The following is a 26176-nucleotide window of genomic DNA, read 5'->3' as shown; positions in this document are numbered from 1 at the left end:
GGAATATCTTGCACTGTTCTAAGTATCTTGTTAGAAAAGGGATAACAAAATAAGGAAGTACAGCAGAAAGCTGCTTCAAATGATAAAAAGCTTGACTCTCTAGTCTTTTTACACTGCTGAAAGACAAAGTTGATAAAACTTTTTACAGATTTGTTTTATTAATTAAAATGGACACTCAGGCCTAAAATTGATACATTGTATGGCTTTGGCAATAACCTTTAGTTCCTAGACTTTCCTTTGAAGATTCAAAGTACAATGTGTACATTTTTCCCCCAACCTACACACAACATAGTATAAAGACAGGTGTGGTGAAAGGTAAAAGATTTACTTATGGAATACAAAATAATATGCATGCTCCACTTTGACAGAATTGTACTATACGTCATGTAACTGCACCTATTCCACCACCACCTGTAAACTACAGCTGGCACTGCCTGTGGTGAAAATGGCATGTCTGAAATTTTGGCTTCAGGTGCCTAAAATGGAACTATTTTCATAGTTTTGTAGGTATATTTTTTGGCCATATCATATTTGACAGCGTGCTCTAAATTGTACATAGAATATTGACTTGACTTTTAACACTGAAGAACTCAGGGTAAGCTCAAAAGCTATTACTTCACCCACCTTGTGTCTCTAATTTACCACTGAGTTTAGTAAAGTGCAAAGTAATCTTTATGAGATGAGTGACACTTAAGAGTTGATGTTTTAAAAATACATCTGCCTATTAACACTCAATTTCCAAGTTGCCTTCCAAATGAAGTTAGACCCATACGTATAAAATTGTCCCAAATTCCCCTAAACTTTTAGAATTATTGAAGATGATCCAAATCTCTCTAAATAACCCTGACTAGCTTACAACAATGAGGAAGGAGATTCACTGAAAAATTAGTTTGTCCACAAACTCCACAAATTGTGCAATACCACGGAGAACCACAGAATACATTCTGAACAGTTTGCATGACAACTCTGGGTAATGGAGAGTTCCATTCAGCTAAGGATCAATTTCTCTCTGCTTTTTGGCCTTTTAGCCAAGGTCAAGTGTATCTCAGGTACCCTTTGTTGGAGGACTACATCGTACAATTTCAGGGTGGGTTAATGAGATCTTTTTAACCAATAATTACCATGATACCATTTGTTATGGGAATTATGTATTAAACATTCCACAAGTGAACACATTAACACTGCAAGTAATTCCTGTATAACATTTCTCTGTGGCAACAGCAGACGTGAAATTGACAGATCTTCATCCAAGTCATTTATGCAGCTGCCAGATATATATGAGAGAGAGAGAGAGAGAGAGAGAGAGAGAGACTACTGAGCAGGCGCATACTGTGATCCACCTAAGTTGTTTCTTCAGCTGCCAGTACCATGAACATTCAAACAAAATACACAATATTAGCAAAGACACAGACAGACATGTTGTTCAAAACACAATTTTACGACTAACTCTGGGATTTAATTTGCCAAACAGAAATAAAATTCTCTATCTACCCACACAAGTTCTCTCATAGCACTTTAGATAAGAAGCATAGTTAGCATTTTCTTCTTCCCTCTCTTCTCATCCTCCCTCACTGTATTGAGTGGATAGCCTCTGTATACAACAGAAGCCTGGTGAGTAGTTGCATTTTGTACCATTTGGAGCTTTTTCATTGTGTGACTTCATTCCAAGATATAAGAAGATGCAACAAACAGCATTGTCATGAAAGCACAGATCACCTGGACTAAACCATGACCAGAATATGTCTGACAGGATAGAATGCAGATAGAAGCAGGTGGGGTTTTTTGCTGCCATAGCTATTTGGGCTTCCAAGAGTACTATGGAGTCAAACAAAACACCCAAAGCTGCACTGTAACAATGTGAGGACAGGGGCCCTTGATAGAGAGAGAGGTTACAAAGGAGATAAATTCTTCAATGCATTTTTCTCTTCCTGACAGCAATCTTGCCTCATTTAGTCTTTAAATACCTATTTTTCATCCAAATATTCATTTCAGCCAGATACTGAGAAAGATGAAAGACAATACTGTTTATGTTTGACATAATAAAAATGTGGAGCCAGGTGTTGCCTGTCATTGTTAGTACTTCGGTCCCTGTCCCCCCAGCTCCAAGAATGGCTTCACGGAAATCTTCAATATTGAAGATTAAGTCTTGTGGAGGTGGAGTGTAGTTATCCACAACTACCTCCATATCCTAACACATAGGGAGGACCTCAGGCATAAAGCCTGGCAGAGAAATTTAGGACACCAGCAGCTAACTGTCATTTTTGGAGATTCTTTTGCTACTTCTCAGTTGGCTTTCTTAGAAAATGGAATTTAGACACAAGGCATTATTTAGCAAAGTCTCTGAGTTTCAGCAATGGGGTTTTTGTTTTCTTAGTATGGTCATACTACTGCACACTTTAGAGAGTGAATGGTACAGTCCCCTCATCAAAGGAGGCATACCAAGTGTTTTCTTCTTTCTTTTACTACCCAGGAAGGGCGGGGTTACAGGTAAGTGGCTCCTATTGCCATCAATGTTTCTGCAACTGGTTTTTGGGCAAAATTCTTGAAAGGATCCTGTTGTGTTTCTGTTCCTGCTCTCAGCTTGTTCGTCTCATTTATAAGGCCATGCTTGTTTCAGGCAATGGTTTCTGTGAAATAACAGGATTCCTGACAGCATGAGTTGTGTTCTGGAGGTGTAGGGAGGTAACCTGGGTTCAGAAAGCTATTTATGATCCAAAAGTATTCTGCAGGACATTATTTGCTTACCTCTGGGGGCAGATTGGGATGGGGTTGCCTGTAGGGGCTTGTTAACTGGAGCAGCTCACTGTGAATTTAAACCAAGTCTTTCTGCTTTACTGCTGTCTGTGAGTTTCCAGGTTGAACAGAAAGTATTTGTTTTGACCTACAAAGCCTTAAAAGGCCTAGGACCTGACTATTTATTATACCACCTCTCCCACTCTGCCATATTGCAAAGGCACACAAGCTAGAGCTCACTCAATATAAAAATGGGGACACTACAGCCAGAGTATTCTCCATAAGCCCCCTCAAACTAAGCTTTGCAGATCACCACCCTACCCCACACCCAACAGCCACAGCATTTGGTCCAAGACAGCCTGAATTTGTTGACCTTCAGGGTACACTAAAAAGTTCATTTTCTTGCAGGACTTTGTGAATGGGGATGTTGCGTAAGGCATAATTTTGAGGAAGACGCACATTGTTGTTAGGTTGTATCAGCTATTCCTGGATATAGTAAAAACTGCTGCTGGTCTTATCTTCATGGTTATTTGTGACTTTAGATAATTGTTATATTCACCCAGATTTTATGATATGTGCTTTTTTTGTCTGTTTTATAAATATAAAATAAATAAATAAAACTATGAACAGTGAAGCGTCAGCTTACTATAAAGTAGCTGAAGTGCTTTGGCTTCTATTCTTGATTCCCAGTCTGAATAAAACAAATCATATACTTCATGCATAACAGCCATGGAAAAGTGCTTTGCTTTCTTAGTCACATGGGAAAAGTGATAACAACTGAGTCAGAGTAAAACAGAAATCACCAAAGGGAAAGTCAAATGAAAACCCCAGAATCTAACTAGACTGGTCAAATGATCCTACAGTAACCAGCAGTCAAGTGGTGAGAATATGGTCGAGACAATGGGCAAGTGAAAACCTCAGCTCCGATGTCTGTAGGGGTCCCCGTCACAAACAAAACTGGAAGAGATGATGCATCCTTTTTCCTAAACCTTACTGCCTCTATATTATGAATGGGGAAAAAACGTTTTTTAAAAATAAATTTACAGCTCTCAGGTCCTAATTTCACTCCTTCAAGAATGAGGAAGCTTCAGAATACCTTTGAATTAAGTTTTTTTCATAGTTCCTGTAATATACTGTCAAAGTTTGTTACATCTAATAAGTTTCCTGGAGGGTTTCCTTTTGTCAATGAGTCCAGTAATATATTTCTCTCTAGATATTAGTTTATTAAATTACATGCTAACGCCTGCAGAAACAACAACCTGTGGGGAAACAGAAGTAATTTAACTCCTAATCCTCTCTTTTTGATATCAGATTTGCAGACTACATTGTTTCTCGTAATACATGGGTCCAAAGGTCCTTATGGACCTAACTCTGTAAGTGTCTATACTAAAATGTAACTCCCACGAATGTAACTCGCCCACTACTCCGACTTAACTCCACCTTCGCGAGACACATAGCACTGAAGGTGATGTAGTTAGGTCAATGCAGCGTCAGTGTAGACACTGCATTGTTTACATTGACTGTTGTTGCCAACAGAAGGAGCATAGTGTGGACATGTAAAACCGATTACTGTGGTGACTGTACATCAATGTAACTTAGGTCGATTTAATTTCGTACTGTAGATTTGCCCTTAGTGAATTACCCTTGGATCACAAGAAGAAAAAAATAGAATAGTAATTAATTTAATGTCAATATACATAAGGTCAGTTTATGACCTTTACTTCAGTCACTAACTGTTGGAAAACACTAATGCCAGAACAAATGGGAAGGGATGTATTCAAAACAACTTTTAAAATGGATTTTAGCCTGATAAATAAAATAGAATAATAATCTGAAAAGTATTCAAGGTCCAATAGGATGACAAATATTACATAAAAGAAATACAAGGCATACAACCCCTCTTCAAAGGAAAATGGCACAGCAAAGTTGATATTTTGGTATTTTCTTTTCCATTTCTGAAATAAACAGCAATACCACCATCTTCAAAAATGCAGTCAAACTCGATTTGAAAAATGCTGTATTAACTGATGGAAAAATGGAATTAGCTGGTTCTACAAGAACGCTGAAACAGCTCCCAAAGGCACTTTTACAAAATTACTATAAATTTCCTTCAACAAAGACTGATTATGCCCCCTACTTTGAACATTTATGGCTGTCCTGTCCTCCCCCTTTAACTGAACAAGACTAGAGAAAGGAACAAGTGGCTCCTTAATCATCTATCTAGAATATGTAGAAAGAAAAACTGGGCAATTTCAAAATCGGAAACACATACTGGAGATCTTATGATGCCAGTAGCATTTCTAGTGCTTCTACAGATTAGAGATGAGAATTTTCTAATACAAAACTGCTTCCTAACACAAAAGTGTCCCCAGTTTGGGGAAATTCTATAATCAGACCTCATTCTGATGGATAAATATGAATTGACATTGAACTAAAAATCAGTAAAAAGAAAAGGAGTACTTGTGGCACCTTAGAGACTTACTCCTTTTCTTTTTGCGAATACAGACTAACACGGCTGCTACTCTGAAATCTAAAAATCAGTGTTTGCCTAGGTACAAGTTATGACTTGTTTACGTTAATTATGTGCAAAAACAATACAATTGCAACTAGTAATACACATACGTGGGGCCAATTTCCCAATGCTGAAAACAATCATGAGCAACTCTGACTGGAAGGAATAATTTTAATAGAAAAAGGAGAAAGATAATTGGGAGTCTAAGAATATTGCCTGGCCAGGCCAGAAGTGGGGATGGGGCCAGTAAGGAAGCCGCAGCCATGGGCCAAGATTGGGGGTAGGGATGGGGCCGGGGGTAGGGATGGGGCCGGGAGTGGAGATCTGGCCGGGGGCTGAGGCTGGGGGTGGAGCTGGAGCCAGGAGCAGAGCTGGGGGTGGGGAAGGACAGCGCTCCCTCCCTGCCCCCAATGGGGTCTGGCCGTTGGGTCCCGCTGCAGCCTCCCCCCGAACATTCCCCCAAGGCCTCCTAGAGGGGAGCATCCCACAGTTTGTGGACCACTGCACTAACCCAAATGGACCAGCTGTCACTCAGCACCCAAACTCCAGCTCGGTTCTCTGAATCACACAGCAGCAGGCTGCAATTTGTGGCAATAGCCCGCTGGGCATTCTGGGTGTTGTAGTCCCCAGCTTGCTCAGATGTAGGACACAAAACTACAACTCCCAGAAGGAAGTGCAACTGTGTGCTCCTCTGCAGTGAGCCAAGCGCTGCATGCGTTAGAGCCATTGCAGCTGCGGTGGGGTGGAGTGTATCCATGCAGAATTTTAGAGAAGCTCTCTGAACCACTGATATTGATTTTTAATGGCTCTGTGAATACTGGAGAAGTCCTATGGAACTAGAAAAAAAGCTAACATTGTGCCAATATTTTAAAAGACAAAACAAAATAACCAGAATAACTAGACCTGTTAGCCTGACATCATCCCTGGACAAAATGGATATGAGAAAGGTCCGAATGAAAAGCTGGTGACCAGCTTAAGCATCTGAGTGACAGACAGGATGGTGCCACTGTCCATACTGATCGAGAATGAAGGTATCGTAGAAGGCTTTGGGGAGAAAAGATTAAGAGCTGTGTTTCAGCCATGTGGAGCTTCAACTGATGGTTTGACATCCACAAGGAGACAGAGACAGGCTGATATTTTAGTTTGGACAGGAGACAGGCCTGATGTTGTGGTAGGTCTGTAAGTCATAAGTACAGAGATGGTAGCTGAACTTGTGTTCATGGATGACACTACCCAGAGATGAGGTGTAGAGAGAAGAGAAGAGGGCCAAGGACAGAGCTTTGAAGAATGCGCACCAAAAGTTGGAGGGGGGATGATCCCCCCAAAGGATATGTTGAAGAAGCGATTAGAGAGGTAGGAGGAGAATCAGAAGACGATGGAGCCACAGAGGCCAAAGGAAGCTAAGATTTCAAGAACAACAACATGGTCAGCAGTGTCGAAGGCAGCTGACAGATCAAGGAAGATGAGGATTGAGTATGGTTCTAAGATTTGGCTAGGAAGAGGTCATTAGAGACACTGGTGAGAGTGGTTTCCCTGGAGTGCGAGGGACAGAAAATAGACTATTGAGGAGCTAGAACAGACTTGGAAGAGAAGAATTCCAAACAGTGATTGTAAAAGCATGTTCAGTGATCTTATGGATTAAAGGGAGAAAAGAGATGCAGTGGTAGTTGAAAAGACAACTGGAGTCAAGGGTGAGTAAGATGGGAGAGACTAAAACATGCTTATATTGTGAAGGGAAAGAGCCAGAGGAGAAGAGGTTAAGGATATGAGTAAGGGAGGGGATGAGAGTGAGCATGAAGGAGATTAGAAGATTGCATGGGTCCATGTGGCAAATGAAGGGGCAAGAAATTTTGCACTTATGACGGTGGAGAAGGAAAAGAAAAAGTTGCAGGTGGAGAAGGGAAGGCAAGCCAAGGTGAGGGAGAAGGTCCCATAGTATTTTGTCAATTTTCTCTTGGAAGAAATAGGTGAGTTCTTGTGCAAAGAGAGTGGAGGCAGGTGGAGGAAGGGTGTGGAGAGTGAGTTAAAGGCAGCAAAAAGGACACCGGTATTTCATATGTGGGATTCAACTGTTTTGAAGAAACAGAGTTGTTTAGGAAGGAAGATGGAAGAATTGAAGGAGGAGAGAATGAATTTATAGTGGAGGAAGTCATCCTGGTCAAGAGATTTCTGCCAGAGATGCTCCACAGTGAGAGTGCAGGAATGGAGGAAGCAGGTGTTGAGGGTGCACCATGGCTGCGGGTTGGCAGAGCAAACCTTGTGATGAGAGAGAGGAGCAAAGAGATCAAGTGTGGAATAGAGTGAAGCATGAAGAGACTCAAAAGCCATATCAATGGAAGAAAGGGAAGAGATGGCAGGGAGTAAAGGGGTAAGTAAAAGTTATCAGTGCTAATGGACTGAAAGCCACAGAAAGGCTGAGTGACAAGACATGAGGAAGGGGGCTGATGATTTATGCCGATACTTTGACATTCCAGTTAAAAATTAGCTCATACAAAATCAATGTAGTACATATTACAAGCTTGCTAACTGATAGATATCAGTAAGTTATTTGATGAGACTTTCATCAGTCTAAGTCATCATCAAATGGGGATGTTTCTAGTGAGGTCCATTCTTGGCTCAATGCTATTCAGATTTACCAGCAATGATGTTATAACTTTTTCCAGATCCCGAGTAAGTCTGCAGATGAAACAAAGACTGGTGGAGTGATAAATAATGACAATTCATTTATACAAGCTATCTGGATCTCAGTCAAACATGTGTTTTAATACAGCCAAAGGCAAGGTCAAATATCAAGGAACCAAGAACGCATGTCCCAATTACAGTGGGACTATATCCTAGAAAGCAGTGATTCAAAAAAGGATTTAGGAGTCATGGTGGATAACCATCTGAACATGAGCTCCCAGTGCCATGCTGTGATTAAAAGGGCTAATGCATTCCTAGGATGAGTAAGCAGGAAAACACTGAGTAGGAATAAGGAGGTGGTATTATCTTTGTATAATACACTGGTGAAACCTTCATTGGAATATGGTGTTCAGTTCTGGCGTTTACAATTCAAAAAGAATGCTGAAAAACATGAAAGTGTTTAGAAAAGAGGTACATGAATGATCAGAGGTCTGGAAAACCCACCTTACAATAAAAGAATTGTGACTTATCAAAGGGAACGTTATTTAAACTTGTCAAAAGGAATGTTACAAGGTGACCTGATCAAGTCTAGAAGCATCTCCATGAAGAAAACATTTCTAATAGTAGGGAGCTCTTTAACCTGGCAGACAAAGACATAAGAGATACATCTCAAGTATATTAAAAGAAAATGAGAGTCATCTTCTGATATTATCATGTAAACTCCCTAAAGCCAGCTAAGGACACATTTGTCGCTATTCTAAAATCAAACAAACCAGTTACTATTTCTATTCCTGGCAGGATGAATTCAGCCAGTTATCTTTCCAAAGCAGATGAACCAAGTACTACATTCTTGTGTATGAGGGCCTACAGTGGTTCTGTCCTCTGTTCAAAGTGTCTAGATATACCATGGCTTTTTGAAAGTAATTATTCTGGAATAAAGTCATAACATAATTCCATTATTAGATAAAACCCTATAATTTTTAACAAAATTAATTATTCCTAGGCCTATACTTGTTGAAAGTATAAAATACAGTAAATTTTATCTATTTTATTCTGTAAACAGTATTTAGTTCACAACAGTTTGTACCTAATCATTCAAGATGTCGATATTTGCAAATTCTGATAACTTCAAAATTCAATGTGACTTTTTATGCACCATACACAACATTCTGTCTCTAAGACACCTATTCACTGTGGTACCTAGTTATTAGGATTATAGAATAATAAAAAAGTAGGACTGAAAAAGCCCTCGAGAGGTCATCAGCTCCAGCTCCCTGCGCCTAGACATGACCAAGTAAACCTCGTCCATCCCTGACAGGTGTTTGTCTAACCCATTCGTAAACATCCCCAATTACATGGATTCCACAACTTCCCTCGGTAACCTATTCCAGTGCATTACTATCCTTATAGTCAAAGTTTTTCCTAATATCTAACATAAATTTCCCTTGCTGCAGATTAAGCTGATTACTTCCTGTCCTACCTTCAGTGGACATGGAAAGTAACTGATCATTATCCTCTTTATAACAATCTTTTACGTATTTGAAAACTATCAGTTTCCCCCCACCCAGTCTCCCCCCCCCCCTTTTTTTTAAACCTTTTCTCATAGGGCAGTTTTCTAAACTTTTTATAATTTTTGCAGTACCGTGCCATGGCACCGGGCCCACACTCAGCAGGGGCCCTGCCAGCCCAGCCCGGCGCTCCACTTCACTTGCACTGCAGCCCAGCGGCCACAGCACTGGCTCCTGCCCTAGTCCTCTCCTCTCCAGCCCCGCACTTCTCCCCCCCTCCACCCACTCACTCCTCTCAGCCAGCCAGCTGACGGCTCCTCTCTCTACCCTTCGTCACTGTGGAGGGACTGTGTGGAGGGAGCTGACACTCCTCTGGGCCGCCAGTGACAGATGGTCTGCCACTTCAGGTTCCCCCGTGGAGCCCGAAAGCCATGGACCGTCACTGGCATCCCGGAGTGGAGCCCCTGCCTGCCACTCAGCTCTGCAGCGGAACAGTGGTGGGCAGGCAGGGCCCCTCACCCCCGGGGTGCACCTTCTCTGCCACAGGCAGTGGCCAAGGTGGGAAGTAATGGGGCAGCGGGGCCAGGGTCACTCTGTGCACCCAAACTTTCCCGACCCACTCGCACTTGTGAGTCAGGTGTGAAGTGGTGAGGGGTACCGATTTCAGGGGTCCCCAAGCGCAACAATGTGCTGGGAACGGGGATCCCTGCTCTGTGCTGGACGTGGGCTGGGACACACTGTCTGTCAGCTGATCCCCACAGTCTCCAACCTACCTGGGCAGCACAGACATGGCCCTGCCCGCTAGCTTCCTCCCCCCACCCACCCCCGGCTCCATCCCATGACTTGCTCCTTCTGAGCAGCCTACCTAGGGCTTCTCTCCGCCCTCAGCTCCTCCCCTCTCCCACTGCTTGCTCCACCCCCTTTCTGCTTGCCCTTAAGCTTAGCCTTCCCACTTTTAAAAGGCTGTTCTGGCACCTGTTGCCAGGTATCCAGTTTTTGACTGGAAACTCCGCTCCGGTAGAAAAGGGGACCTGACAGTCTCCGGTTAGCAGTGCTGACTGGAAACTAAAAGTCCGGTTACAGGAGAAACCACATTTAGTCTCAACCATTTCAAGCCAGGAGGTGCTGCAGCACCCTTAGTTCCAGTACCTATGCTTGCCCTCAGCTCCTGTCTCGCTCTGGCCGGGGACCAATCCTCCCCACCATGCCCCGCTGTGCTCTTACCCCTGGCCTCTGCCTCGCTCTAGGGACCGACCGGGCAGCCTCCTGCAGCCAGGCCAAGCCCTGGACTTCCCTACACACTCAGCCTCACTCCCGCCACAGCCCTGAGCCTTCTGCCCACCCAACCCTTTCATTTTATAATCTCTTACAATCATTCCCCAACGGGGTCCACAAATATGTTTGGCGCCAGGCCCACAAAGAGTTAATCCAGCCCTGCATTTTTGTTGCTCCCTCTGGACCCTCTCTAATTTAGTGACATCTTTCCTAAAGCATGGCACCCAAACCCTAACATAATACTCCAGCTGAGGCATCACCAGTGCCAAGTAGAAAAGAAAAATTACCTCCCATGTCTTATGTATAACATCCCTATTAATACACCCCAGAATATTAATCTATTTGCAACTGCATCACCCTGTTGACTTGTATTCAGTTTGTGATCCACCATAACCCCCAGATCCTTTGCATCAGTACTATCAGTTATTCCCCATTTTGTAGCTGTGAAGTACTTTGCACTTGTCTTGATTGAATTTCATTTTGTTGATTTCAGACCAATACTCCAATTTATCAAGGTCATTTTGAATTCTAACCTTGTCCTCTGAAGTGCTAGTAACCCCTCCAAGCTTGAGGTCATCCACAAATTTTATAAGTATACTCTCCACTCCATTATCCAAGTAATTAATGAAAATATTGAGTAGTTCCAGACCCAGGATGACCCCTTGCAGGACCCCACTACATACATTCTCCCAGTCAGACAGCAAACCACTGATAACTATGCTTTGAGTACAGTTTTTCACCAGTTGTGCACCTACCTTACAGTATGGTAATTTTATCTACACCAAGTTTCCCTAGTGTGCTTATGAGAATGTCTTGCAGGATGATGTCAAAAGCCTCACTGAAAATCAAGATATATCAGATCTAGTGCTTCCCCCCATCCACTAGGCCAGTAACCCTGTTAAAGGAGGAAATTAGGTTGGTTTGGCATGATTTGTTCTTGACAAATCTATGCTGGCTATTACTTCGCACCCTATTATCCTATAGGTTCTTGCAAACTGATTGTTTAATAATTTTTTCCAGTATTTTTCCAGGTACTGATAACATATTTTACATTAAGAGCAAAAGATATTAGCCTAATTCTTTATTATAATGGAAAAAAGAACAAACAGCTTTTGAACAGAATGCATATTTTCCCCATGAAGGAAACACAATGTAAACATTTTAAAATATTCTTAAACCCCCATACTTTTACATCTGCTTAATATGTTTTTGTTGTACTAGTTTTGACATTGTATAATTTTGACAATGAAACGTAACATAAAAATACCCACAGGATTACATTACTAGATAGTTTAAGTGCTTAGGACCCAATGCTACAAATTCTTCCATTTGTGTGTGTAACGTTCTATGTCACCTGATTTAGTTCAACAGGATTATTCAGGTCCTTAAGCATTTGCATGTTCACAATCAAACTTTAGAATAAATTTTAAAGCTTGCATTAAGAGTGTTTTATCTTGGTATTCAAGTACCATAAATATAAAAACACACCAAAACTACTCCTAGTATACTGATGTACTTTTTAACCCAGGGTTCTAGCAATACAGAAACCAAAGACTGGTGCCGTAGATGCTACATACATGAGATTCCATATGAAGTTAACAGAGAGTAGTGTGGACAGAATATTTGCAGCATCTGGCCCTTTGTTCATAACACTGTTTCCCAAAATTCTTGACATTGTGCAGCTTATCATGTGATTATGTAGAGATTATTCACACTTCCTTACATGCACACACTTTTTTAAATTAATTAAATCTTGCCAAAGCTTTTTCTCAGAGTAAACAGATTAGGTTCATTCTCTCCTACAGCTTTGTTTGGCATGTTGAGCAGTAAAAGACTCTAGTACTTTACAATCAGCTTTTGTATTTGATCAGTGATGTCATTTTAATTCATTATGCAGCCAACTGTCAAATATTCTCTATTTTCACATTGTGGTGTGTATGTATGTCTACATTACTTCCAATTTTCACAAATTCAAAAGAATTTCGTTAACCTGTAGCTAAAATCAACTTCCAAGAGAAAAAAAACAAAAAGGGACTAGAAATGCAGGAGCTAGTGTGTTTCATCATACTCTGAGAAAACTGGGAACAGGATAATTTATTTTGAGTAACTGAACAAATGTGGTTGAAATGAACAAGTTTTGAATTTGTAAAATTGCTATGTACTGGATGTACATCTTCTTATTCAGATAGGAAACAGAATCCATTCTCGATCCAGTTATTAAAATAGTATCCACCTGCTGAGCTCCGAACATTCAAGAAAATACAGTCACCTTTAGCTATAGCCTAGAGGTATTAATAAGCACCTGTTACACTCCACCCTACCTAACCTAACAACATAACTGCAGGTTGCAACACCACATTTTGTTCAGGTCCTGTGAAAAAACAAAGTAACAACTTCTGTCCTCCCATCTTTACAGAGATTAGAAGATTCTCTCAAAGACTGGAGGGAAACAAGAATATAAAAAATATTTTGCTTTTTAATACAGGTTTTAGACAAATACCACCTTATAACTACTTGCACAGAAAATCTTAAAGCATTTTACTATTAATGAAACTAACAAGCAATATTAGTCAAGTCAGACATTTCAATCTAAACAAACAAAAATCTCTCTAGCTTCAGTCTGATTTTTCCAAAAGTGTTCTTCATGCAGCTGGAAAATAGCAAGTATCATCAAGAATCACAAATGCACTTAGACCTCACTATCACACATTGCTGTGCTTTCCATTTATTCCAATGTTTATTATATAAAACACATCGATAGGGCAATTTTTTTTTTAAAAAAATCTCCCTTAGCCTTAGGGCTTGTCTACATGATAAACTTGCACAGGTTTAACTGATTATAAACTCTTGCAAACCCCTGTGTTGACAGACACTATTTTGGTTTAAACCATGTTTATTTCAGTTTATCTTAAATCAGTTAGGAACTGGTTTCAGCTAACCTAAAATAAACCACTCTTTAAAAAACAAATTTGAATTCAGCTGGTGCAACTTTCTTAGGCAGGTCTTTTTCTCTTACTTTACTTGGGATTATGTAATTCAGATAACCTAAATTAGTGTAAGAATAATAAGCAAAGTTCCTACTATTTTAGGATCATAAAGAAGACGGAAATACTAAACGGATATATAATTATTTCCAACAAAAAGTAGGTTGCTACTACGAGTAAAGTACTTTGTAAAACGCACTTTTTAAAAGACTAAGCATAGATAGATTCATAGATACCAAGGTCAGAAGGGACCATTATGATCATCTAGTCTGACCTCCTGCACAACACAGACCACAGAATCTCACCCACCCACTGTCAGGATTATTAATGAATCACAAAGTATAAAAACTAAGCTGTAAACATAGGTAGGTAGAATTAATTTTGTTCAAGAAACATACTAAATTCATACATTTGAAGCACAAAAATACTACTCCCTAAAACAAACATATTGTGGATTTATCCTTAGGTGGGTTTAACTTGTTAAAGAGCCTAAGACAATAATGAGGAGTGAAAAGATCATGCACTCTGTGCAGCAAGTCAACATGCCACATTTTACATAGCATATCCATCATCATTACTCAAATATCAAAGAAAGTCTCTCATTTTAGATCATAAGCAATTTTAATTTTGCATTCACAAGCAGTTTCAGGATTAAGACCAAAATTTTGAAACCTAGGTACCTAAAATTAGGCTCCTAAATACATATTTACACATTTAAATGTAAGAGGCCTGATTTTCAAAGGTGCTGAGCATGCAGCTCTCAGTGACTTTGATGGAATTTGTGGATGGTCAGCATCTGTAAAAATCAGGCCACTTATATTCATTTCAGTGACTGAGGTTTGAAGTTTTCACTTTAGTCTCCTGCAAAAGAATGCATTTAATATTTATGTGCTGTGGTTACTTTTGAATATTTGGGTTTTAGGCCCAGATTTAGGAAAGCATCTTACTCAGGACAGCATTTAAGTATGTGCTTAAGTGCTGCCCTGAAACAGGGCTTGGGGGTAGAGGGTTAAAAATACTACAGATATGAAAGCAGCAGCCCTCCCGGACCACTTCCTACCCCAGTCTCCTTTACCATCAGAGAGTAAATCACAGAAACTGAATGAAGTCTCTGATCTGTACACTCAGGGCTTGTCTACACTACCCCTGGATCGGCGGGCAGCGATCAATCCAGCAGGGGTCCATTTATCATAGATGCAGTAAATCGACCACTGAGAGCTCTCCCATTGACTCCGGTACTCCACCAGAATGAGAAGCGCAAGTGGAATCGACGGGAGAGCATCAGCTGTCGACTTAACACAGTGAAGACACCATGGTAAGTAGATCTAAGTACGTCGACTTCAGCTATGCTATTCACATAGCTGAAATTGCGTATCTTAGATCAACCCCATGTGGTAGTGTAGACAAGCCCTCAGTCACCTGCCTTTCCTTTGCAGGTTTGTACAGGTCTGTGTTGTCAGGTCTCACACAATGAGCTCCTGGGTAGTACTTTCTTCTAAGAGCTCAGAGCAGCCATCTGCTCTGTTCCACTGCCTGCCTGCCTGCCTGCGAGCTCCTCTGCTCCCTTTTAAAGCACTGCCTCCAGCACATGCAGGCTTTGCAGGTGTGGCTGGGCAGGGCCACCTAAACCCAGAGCTGTTCCTTAACCCCTTGTTCTCCAGTGCGAGATTTGTACATCCCATCACAATGCCCAACAACTTTTCCTCAATATATTATTTTTAAAACCTTATATCATTTTTAAAATACTTCCAAGAGTTAAAGGACATAATTAAAATAATTATCTTCCATTTCTTCTTTTATCATAGAATCATAGAAGATTAGGGTTGGAAGAGGAGACCTCAGGAGATGATCTAGTCCAACCCACTGCTCAAAGCAGGACCAATCCCAACTAAATTATCCCAGCCAGGGCTTTGTCAAGCCTGGCTTTAAAAACCTCTAAGGATGGAGATTCCACCACTTCCCTAGGTAACCCATTCCAGTGCTTCACCACGCTGCTAATGACGAAAAAGATTAAAAGTACCTGGATACCTGCCAAAAGCCTCACAATGAACTAACACCACAAAGCAGAATAATACACTTCAGTAGCCTGACTTCCTGATGGGTTCTCTTTCCAAAAAACCCAAGGCCCTTTTAATAAGCAACCTGCTCTAGAGGCTGAAAAGAGAAAGGAATCAGGATATAGATGGAGTAAAAATGACATACATAGAAACTATCATCCATTTCCATAAGAACAGAATACCAGTCCATAACACCACCAGCACTCCTGGTTTCCCATTCCCAGTTCTAGTTTTCTTGCCAAACCACTAGCAATCTCCTGCTCCACAATCCTCACTTGAGTCCCTGTCGTCTTCCTCCCTTTCCCCAGCCTCCTTGTTCCAGTCTCTCTGCCCTGCCAGTCTCAATTTCCACACTACCTCTTTGTCAAATCAATCTTCCTGCACTTACCCACTTCTGCTAACTGTGTCCCAGTCTACCCACCTCTCCAGGTTCCTTGTACCAGTGAACTCCCCACAGCTAGTTTCTTCCTCCACACTGCATGGACACCAGCAGGGGGCAGTATGGAGAGCACCAGAGACACTACTCTCTTCTTAATTCTGGCATCCTGAACCACATTGGCCCCTGGCTGCCTAGAGGAACAAGGGTAGGCAAAGTCTTCCTCAAGCCCTGCAGACTCAGGATGGAACATGCTCAGTACAGATGGAATCTTTGAGGAATTTAGCTGCCAAACTCTAACAAGCCTCTACTGAGAATGTGCAAACTGATTTTTCTAAGACTTCTAACTTGGCCAAATTCTGGCAGTTTTTACATAGGACCAACAAAAGGCACATTCTTGACACAAAGGCAATCCCCCTGCCAAGTTTTCAAGACCTTGCTCCAAAGCATGGAGGTGCCAGACCTTCTCAATTAAACAGTTTTAAGAATTTTTTAAAATGGGCAAAACAACGTATTTTTCCCTTATCCCATTTTCTGAAACACCTAAACCAATTTCACTGAAACTTGCCAAAAAGTTCAGCCTGGGGCATGCACCCAGTATGAAAAACTTTAGCCTAAACAAACAACATTTAGCAAAAATTTAAACAACTGAAAATAGCATCTGTGTTAGGCAACCTTGACTATAGTGGGCATTACCAGCTCTGCTGACAATATATGTTCAATCCTACACACATTTCTAGCAACTGTAAATTAGCCACTAATTTTTTTTGAAGTATTGACTTTAAGTACGAAAACCGCTAAAGGTCCTTGAAGCTCTTTCCAAAACACTCCTGACAACAGAAGTTTGGGAAGCTATAATGTAAGAAAATGGAGCTCTCTCACAAAGGCAGACATCATTCAACAGATTGCATCTTTCATACAAAACAACCACAAGCCAGCGCTTCAAAATTCTTTAAAGTGACCTATAAAGAGGAGGCAGGAAAAGGAGCCTCTCTTTTCAATGTTCACAGATAGTGAGGTTGTCAGGCTCTTTTTTATACATCAGAAAAAAGAAAAAAAGAAAAAGCCCAAGTTCTATAAAATCCTTTGCAAGTCACCTTTAAAGGAAATTTCCTTCTGACAGAGATTTCTACTTTTTTAGCTTCACTTCAGATACACTCTTTTACAATTGATTTCATCTTGGATTTATTTTGTGTAATTCTGATAGTTAAACAATATTTTTAGTTCCCAAAATGGACTGTTTTGAAATCTGAAGTCTATTGTAGTAAGCAGCTATATTAAATTGAAGATTTAAAGTAAGATCTTTTGAGTTTACATTCTTCTTCCTCATAAGCAAGAAGTGGCTAACAACTTTCAAATATAAAGGTGTCACCAATCCTTTAAAATACCGTCAAAGATTTGAGCACCCACATGGAAGCTAGATTTTCCTGTTACCTACTTTAGAAAGAACATGGCTGACATGAAAATCAATTCAACTCAATTACCTATAAAGACAAAGTATATCATTATCAACAGAAACTATAATACTCTTGGATTATTTCACTCTTGGCTCCTGTTCTCCTAGGCTACAAAGTCTGATAGTGACCTTGCATAAATATACATGCACACCTTGACACCAACTGCTGAATCAAGCTTGCTTCTAACATCAAGGATCACCATTCTGCGTACTACCAGATCAAAACACATGAAGGTTTGTTACGTTACAAACATCAACAAGTGTGCTGGTATCTCTCTCTGGGCCTCAAAGAATGCTAACAAAGATTCTGCTGTTATCACAGGTCACAGAGGACATTTCCACTTTAATCAAATTAATAATACCTTTCACAGTAGCTGGGAACTTTTGTATAACAAACACAGCATGTTACACATAGGTGGATGTTTCTTTAAAGCCAGAATGTCTGCCATTGAGATTAGTGAAACCTCAGCAGAGCAATGATGGCAGCATATAAAAGCTCTCATTTCATATATCTATTTAATTGGTGATGGATGCATACATTTCGGGAATAGAATAGAAATGACAACTGACAGGTGGCTGCAAGGACTGAAAAGCTGCTTAATTACATAAATCTTTGCTGAAATATTGGTCCAGGGTAAAATTTTCAAGAGTACCTAAGAAATTTAGAAGCACAAATCCCATTGCCTTTCAGTGAGACTGAAGCGTCCAAATGTTTTGAAAATGGGACTCAGGCTAAGTCTCTTGGGTGCTTTTGATAATTCTACCCTAGATCTTCAGTTGGTGTAAATTGGTGTAGTTAATGGTGCTATGCCAATTGATACTGGCAGAGGACCTGGACCATTCTTTTCAAGATCTTACAGAAATATTTATTAGTGTACTTCTAGATAGTATATACCTTTATGCCTCTTACAGAAACAATACACCATGATTGCCATTCACTGGAACAGTACACAGTCAGTTTATTCCACTAAATCAGCACACTGGTCTTTTCTGTACTGACAGCATTAGATTCCATGCTCTTGTTTGGAGGCAGTAAAGCAAGGAGCCCTAGAGATAGAGCAAGCTCTAGAAGCTATAGAGAATCCCTCCAAACAGCAACCTGAGCCACAGCAAGGGCAAGAAATGAGGCCAGCCAAGGTCCCCCTATATGAGATCAAGAGAGACATCAAGCCCTGATCCTAGCTTCATGGAATTACAAAAAGGTAAAAGCAGGCACTCCCGGGGCAGAGTAAGCCATCGGAGGTAAAGCCATTCCCCAGAAGCAGCTGAATGTCCTTCTCAGTCCCTGGACTTATCTTTTACGTGCTATCTGTTTATTCTGATTGCTTCCCACCCCCACCTCTCATAGTGACTCTCCTCTCAGACCTCCATGTTCCACTCCTCCTTCCTTCTAGCCTCTATCCCTTCTCCCCACCTCCTCTTCTCTCCCTCCCTCCCCAGAAAATAGTTACTTCAGTTTGTAAGTTATTTCCTTTCTCCTACCATGCACTGAGTGCTAAAGAAGTATGCAAAGCATTTTCTTCCACCTTCTATATCAGAAACTGATTCTAGTGCATCCATAATGTTCCCAGATCCCACTAGTTTGGGAGTGAGAAACCAAGTTTAGAACTTGGATCACCTACACTGAGTCAGTAGCCTCTGAGCCAACCACATAGTCAACTCTTTATGTATATAATCAAAGTGACTGCTTTCTATATGAAATGCTGAATAAAAAGTAGCTTTCATTGTTAGACACAGTACAGGAACAGAGATGAAATTCATCCTCTGCGAATGAATAAGTGAGTATGAATGTGTAGGCTAGTTGACAACAAAAGTGTTTTCCTTACTGGAATCCTGCCAAATTAACACCAATCCAGTTTCATGTTCAACCATGCAAAATCATTCTGCTGCGCCTCTCACCTCCCCTCTGCTTCCCTTCCTCTAACTTCCACGAAGCAACTGCTTCCAATCTTACTTTAACAATTAGTATGTTTAAATAAAAAAAGAGTAGGACTGTGCTGGACCATACAGTGCACTATGCAAAAATTAAGTTACCTGAAATATCCAGGACTTGATCAGGCTCCCACTGAAATCACTGACAAAACTAACATTGACTTTAATGGGAGCAAGATCAGCCCCCTAATTTTACGGCTACTAATTAAATATAGCTGTGACTATTTGCAGTGGTCAAGAAGCTGTGGAGACTTCAGTATAAGCACACTTTTAATCTCACCACTGGCATATTAGGAAACCCTTGGCATTTTAAAGTTCCTATATATTCCATCTTATTAATTAGAAAGTTTATACTGTAATGTCATCAAGAGAAATTTTAATAAGGTCCTTTCACAAGCAAACCGGAAATTCAAGTAAACAAGGATTCTCTTGTTGGTTTAGTATTTATCCCCACCCAATTAACAAAACAAAACAAAGGCTGAAGGCTACAAAACCACAAATACAGCAGCAAGACCAAAGAGATGTGAAATCATACAGCAACTAAGTGCGCATATTAAGATTTCATCACCTACAAATGCTGTAAGGTAAGGAGCCTTTCATTTAAGAGAGCTACAATCCTCAGTGTAGTAGTCCACTCTAGTTCTCCTATAGTGTTTCCTGGTATTAACATTTTAAATGACATCCTGAAAGAAACCATTCCTAAACCCCCTCTTTTAGCCTTCATCAAACAACCCCCAATCTCACTACACTCATCAGAAGCAAGCTCCCCACAGACCAGATACACCAAATCCTGTCAGAACAGACGCAAAACCTGCAGACATACATCCAACTTTATGATGATCAATACCTCCCACAACACACCTTTTCAGATCCATGGGTTCTACATGTGCCTATCACAACATGGGGTGTACCTCATCCAGTGCACTAACTGCCCCAATCACAACTATGTGAGTGAAACCAGACAATCACTGTTCTCCCAAGTGAACTCTCAGAGGATAATGATAAAAGACAAAAAACACCATAGTATCTCTGGGTCAACACTTTTCACAAAATGATCACACCATATATGACCTATTGGACCTCATCCTCAAAGAAAACCTGCATAACACCTTCAAAAGACAAGCCAGGGAGCTTAAATTCATAATTTTGCTAGATATTAAAAACCATAGACTCAGTAAAGACACTGGATTTATGGCTCATTACAACAATCTGTAAACCACTAACCCTCCTTCATCCTGTGACTGCAGAGGTCTTAACTTCCCACTTCTCCTCAAATGGTTTCTTATAACAAGTTAACTTCTTAACCTGTTCCACCTTCTATTTAGCTGTGCCACTCTGATTACCTTTCCCAGACCTGAATAGCTCTGTGTGAGCTCAAAAGCTTGTCTCTTTCACCAACAGAAGTTGGTCCAATAAAAGACATTTCCTCAACCACCTCATCTGTCTAAATGACTTCTAGTAATTTTGCTTGAAGGAGTACATTTTCAGTGTACAAGAATTTAACCTCACAACTACAGTAAGTTAATGGAAGTCATGTGGCTAATTGCTAACATGCAACATTTACCTACACCTAAATATTTAGAATAGATCACATGATATAATCAATTAGTAAGAAACAGTACTCTTAAATAGAATTTCACTCTTAAAATCTTTTTCAGAAGTAGGACAAATATCTTATTCAACTAAATATGTTTAAGCTGCTGATTTATGCGCTTTATTATTGCAGATTTCTGAGGCAGACAAGAAAACACACCATAAAGGGATATTTCCTCTGTCCAGTGGAAAGTCTTTAAAAATTCTATCTAAATTTTTAACCTATTGACATCTTTCAAGGAAGCAGGAGTCAAATTTCTAGGAGGGAAAAAAAAACAAAGTAAGTTATACCCCGAATCGTACTTGGAATATATCACATAACTAATAAAACTAGCCCCTCAAGTTTAGACTGAACATGAAACAATTAAGGTACGTACAAATTAATTCTAAATGAAACACTAGATAGTATATCAGCAAATGGATTTGTGCCAGAAATCCTAAGCAAACATGGAGATTGGAGCAAAATAAAAAACACAAGTGCCAACCACAAATAGAAGCAAGGCATATTTTGGTTCTCTGCTGGAGTGGTACGCAAAGACAACAATGACTACTAAAACCCCTTATTATAAACAGTCTATAACACGGCCCCAAGCATCTACTTCCAAACTAACCTGCTTCCCCTGTGTTGGTTCACTACCCCAGGGAGATGTTAGGAGCCAGCACAAGAATCATCTTAGTTTCCAATGCCAAAAAGGCAGTTACAATATAGGCCACAACAAACACCTGAAAATATCATTTGTAATCTGGTATTAAACTTCTGAATTTTTATGTATTTTCTGTACGGATAAGTTGAACTGGTGAGCTTGGACAAATGGCTTACAAAAGATTGCCAAGCTAACATGCCCAGACATATCTCCAAAGTCAGGAACTCAAAGTCTTTAGGAAGAATAAAGATATGTTTCAAAAGGTGTTACTGGAGAATCATTAAAACTAATAACTATCCATATAGAACTGGAAGAGGATACTTAAAGAGGATATTGTGTAAAATCCATGCATGTTTTGAGGCACAGCAGAAGCCATAACACTGGAGTCATACCAAATAGATTCAAAGAAGATTGTGCTATTTTGGAATTGGCTAGGGTAATGTAATCAAAGACATGCTAATTCTTACTGGATCTGTCAACACTTAACTACATCTACAGGTTCTGCAGTAGAAAGCGAGGGGACTTCCTGGACATGTGATTATGTTTTTAGGTAATATTTCCATTCTTAAATGAAAGCATCGTAGTATCCAACCAGATGAGTTACCTTAAGGTTATCTTTTATGATTCTCTGCATTATCTGTAGTAGCTGCTCAATATATTTATACTACTAAGACAACTTTAGTAGGATGTAGAAATGTAATACTGGAGATTGCCATCTCTTTTGCAGCTCTGTTTGGCGAGGGGATTCACAACTCCCTTTACCCTGGACAAGATGCCTAAGCTATTTATACCCTTTTTGACTCTGCTTCATCTGAGGTGGGAACTCAGATTCCTGCTTTCAGAGGAGCCCCAACAATGGCAAAGGTAGAATGACTGTGGAAAAAAATAACTATCAGTGGGGTAGTGGCTATTGTTACACAGACCTTGAAGGTCTGTGGAGTTATAAAATAACTTGATGGTGGCATTATAAAATAAGAAAATTTGTGAGGGAAATTAAATGTAGGTGAACAATTTGCTGTATTAAAAATAGCTCTTTACAGAAAAGACAGACCAAAGATTTCTCACTTAAGGGGGGGGATCATAAGCTGTTACAAAAATTCCCTACAGCTTTTCTCTGACCAAGTCAACTACACTTTTGAGTCTCCAAAATAAAGGGATAAATTAAACAACATGGATCTTCAGCTACCTTCCTTACTATATAGAGAGCACCAATACTTTAGTATTTAAGCGTCTTAAAGAAAAGCTATTTGCTACCGTACAATTGTCAACAGAAACCAACTATGGCCACTGGGTAACACTTATTTGATTGTCAGGAAGGCTGGTCTAAATTCCATTTAAGATTCATAAGAATCATTTCCTAGCCTACAGAGCGGGCAGGACTTAAACTATAGATACAGACCTCTGCAGAAATAAAAGGCCATTTAAAACAATGACAAAAGGACAGCTCAGTAATAAACACCAGTGTGTTACATCAATCCTGGAGTTTATACCATCTAATATGACTGTTGTGCTCATCCTCGTTTAAACAGTGTCACCCATCAGGTGAATGGTTAGGTTTATCTAATAATGATAGAAGCTGCAAGTGCAATGAATTAACAAAAAACAATAAAATAAATATTGGTTATCAGCTTTTACTAGGTCTTTGTGTTACCAGAATTTATTATTCCTAGCAGAGATTATACAGGAGCTATCCTATCACTTAGGTTCTACCACTTGGAATTTTCCAAAGGCTTTGGATTTCATGTCTTTTATACCCTTTTAACGTATACATAGTACCTCCAATTTCTTTAGCTGTTCCCTGCTGCAGCTGTACCTGCCAAACAACAGCCATTTCTAGGAGTGGCTAAGTGTTTAATAGCTCCATGATATATCTGGATCAAGGCAGGAGCAGGACAGCACTTCACTGCCTCCCTCACACTTGCGAGAGCAGGACCAGAAAAACAAAACAAATCAACAGTTTCTAAAACTTAACTGCCTCTCTGTCCTTTAACTTTCCTTTAACTTTCAGAAGCTGAAAAGTTCTCTCAGGTACTTAAAAATATTTTCTCAGAATCTATCCAGGAAAACATACCTCAGTTTCCCAAGGGTCAAACAAATCCATCACTCTTAAGGGAATGAAAGAAAGACAAAAAATGTATCCTCTCACTCCATGGAAAAGGAATGGAAAAACAAATACATGCTGCAAGTTTTAGAGAAGACACAAGGAGACAGTTAAGTATATCGTTCATGTTCCATTTCAGTCTCACAAGCACAAAAGAAAGGCTTCCTACAGTGAGAAAAGGAATACTAAAGGAAAACCTCCCAGATATTTGAGGAAACAAAGGACCTCTCCTTTCAGGAACAGTGTTTTCAGAGAAGTACTAAACATAAGCAAACATGGCAAACTCCCCTTGGGAAAAATTCTTCTTAAGAGTACAAATAGACTAAGACCTCTCCTTCCGAACTAAGGGGGAAGAGAAGGGATGTAACAGTCCTTACAGACAAATGGTGCAGGCAGAGCTTGATGGTAACACAATGCTGGTACTCCTTTTCAAACTGCTAAATTGCATTAAAAGAACCTAAAAATACACTTCCTAATGTTATTCCTCCACTGTAACTGCCACAGAGATGCTGTGCAATTGAAAAAAGGAAGGGACGTGATCTGTGCAACTGTGAATAGAACCGGGGATGTCCACAAGTCAATCCATCTATTAAACTTTGGGTTCCACTATAAAAAAAAAAGGTTGGAAAGCTTCTGCTTTAAATTTTTTTTTTTTTTAAATTACCTTTACCTTGTGGACAAGGTCCTACATCCCATGTCAAGCCAAAACATTTCTTTTCTTAGCAATAATTGCACAAGGGAATCATACCTTTTTAGACAAGTATAGTTTTGTATTTTGTATGATGTTTGTAATACAAATGTAACATTGTCTGCTGGGCCTTAAAATTTATTATTTATCTATTTTGCAGTAGCACCCGAGTGCCTCAGTGAGACTCAGCACCCTATCATGTGAAATGCTGTGCAAACAGAAAGACAGACCATACCTGAACCAAAACACCTTACTGCCTAATATGAAATTAAGTTGCACATGCAGAATTCCAATTTTAGTCCACAGGAGATATTAGTGCAGACGGATAACAGGATTCAGCACACAGATCTTAAACAACTATGGAAGGCAAAAATCACTGTTGGTGTACACAGAGAACTCCCAGAATCATGCCTGTTTATACCAGCAGTGAACATGGTCTACACATTAGGAAACAGCATTTACATAACTAATTCTCTATTGGTCTCCATATTCCTGTTGTAGAGGTCTGACACAACACTCTTGTCAAAAAAGCTCTCTCAATAGCAAATTACCAAACTCATGTTCATTCAGAAACATTCCCTCTGGTTTTTCCTTTCTTGAAGTAACACACCCAGCGAGAAAAACCCACCCTTCCCTTTCACATCAACAGAAACTCTTTCGAAATTCCACAACTGATTCTCACGCTGGGGAAAAAAAAAAAAAAAAAAAAATCAGACAAAATAATTTGTGCCCAGTCTGAAGCTGACTGCCTGAATTCACTATGAATTCACAGGGGAAATAAATGAAGGAATTTGTTAAACTAAATGTGGAGAGCAGTTTCATAGCCCTCTTTTACATGAACTTTGACTCTGCCTACATCCAGTTTTGACTTTCAAAAACTGAGGAATTTATTTCAGAGAAAGTATGAAGCATCATAAAGGTTTTTAAAGGGATAGAATACATGAGCTATGTTCTCTCATTTAATAGCTTTGCAAAGATAACTTTTAGATATCTAATTTAGTTCTGGTGAACGCAGTAATAAATTTGTTATATTTATAAATCTAACTAAAAGCAAGTATCAATGCTAGCCAAAGGTTATAATTTGGTTTGCTCAACAGCCATAAAGTTAAACTGCAAAAGGAGTGAATGCGTGGATGTGATAATCAATTTCCTACTGAGGAGTCTCCTTTCCATTTACAGTATCTGTGCATTTGGCTGTCAATTATAAGCAAGCTTTGGCAGGTTCCTGTGGCAAGCAAGCTTGGGGTTAGCTGAGTCCCGCCTTCACCAGAGAAGAGACTCATGAAGGATAAACCAATTTCAATAAAAGGAAAGAAAAAAAGATAATAAGCAAATGTGTTAAAAAGCCAAACATACAAAGGCATTCATACAAAACTATGGTTTCTATAGAACTAAAACCAAATATTGTTTGTTGCAGCTTGCTGTGTTTTACATGCAATTTTTTCTACAGTTTACCAACACTTAATCATTATGATCTGTGTCCCACCTAAACGGATTTAAAAGATCATAAGCTAAGCACATATCTACACCATGTTTCACCTCACTTACAGTAGATCATTATGCAGTGGCACAAACATGACTGTGGGAACAGAGAAATGTGCTTGTTGGAGGGCACAAAAGTGACAAGAGTTTTGTTTGATAGCTCAGACGCTGAGCTAATGCTGAACGAAAGCAGTGGATACAAATACATGAATC

General features: G+C 39.9%; 1 protein-coding gene across 4 annotated transcripts in view; it reads right to left on the bottom strand.

Moving 5' to 3' along the window:
* Positions 1-26176, bottom strand: part of TBCD (tubulin folding cofactor D) — a 259864-nt gene that overhangs the window by 151574 nt on the left and 82114 nt on the right. The window lies entirely within an intron of this gene.

The sequence above is a fragment of the Lepidochelys olivacea genome (genome assembly GCF_965140295.1).
Source record: "Lepidochelys olivacea isolate rLepOli2 genome assembly, chromosome: 14".
NCBI classification, from domain to species: Eukaryota; Metazoa; Chordata; order Testudines; family Cheloniidae; genus Lepidochelys; species Lepidochelys olivacea.
This window is presented reverse-complemented; position numbering and strand designations above follow the sequence as displayed.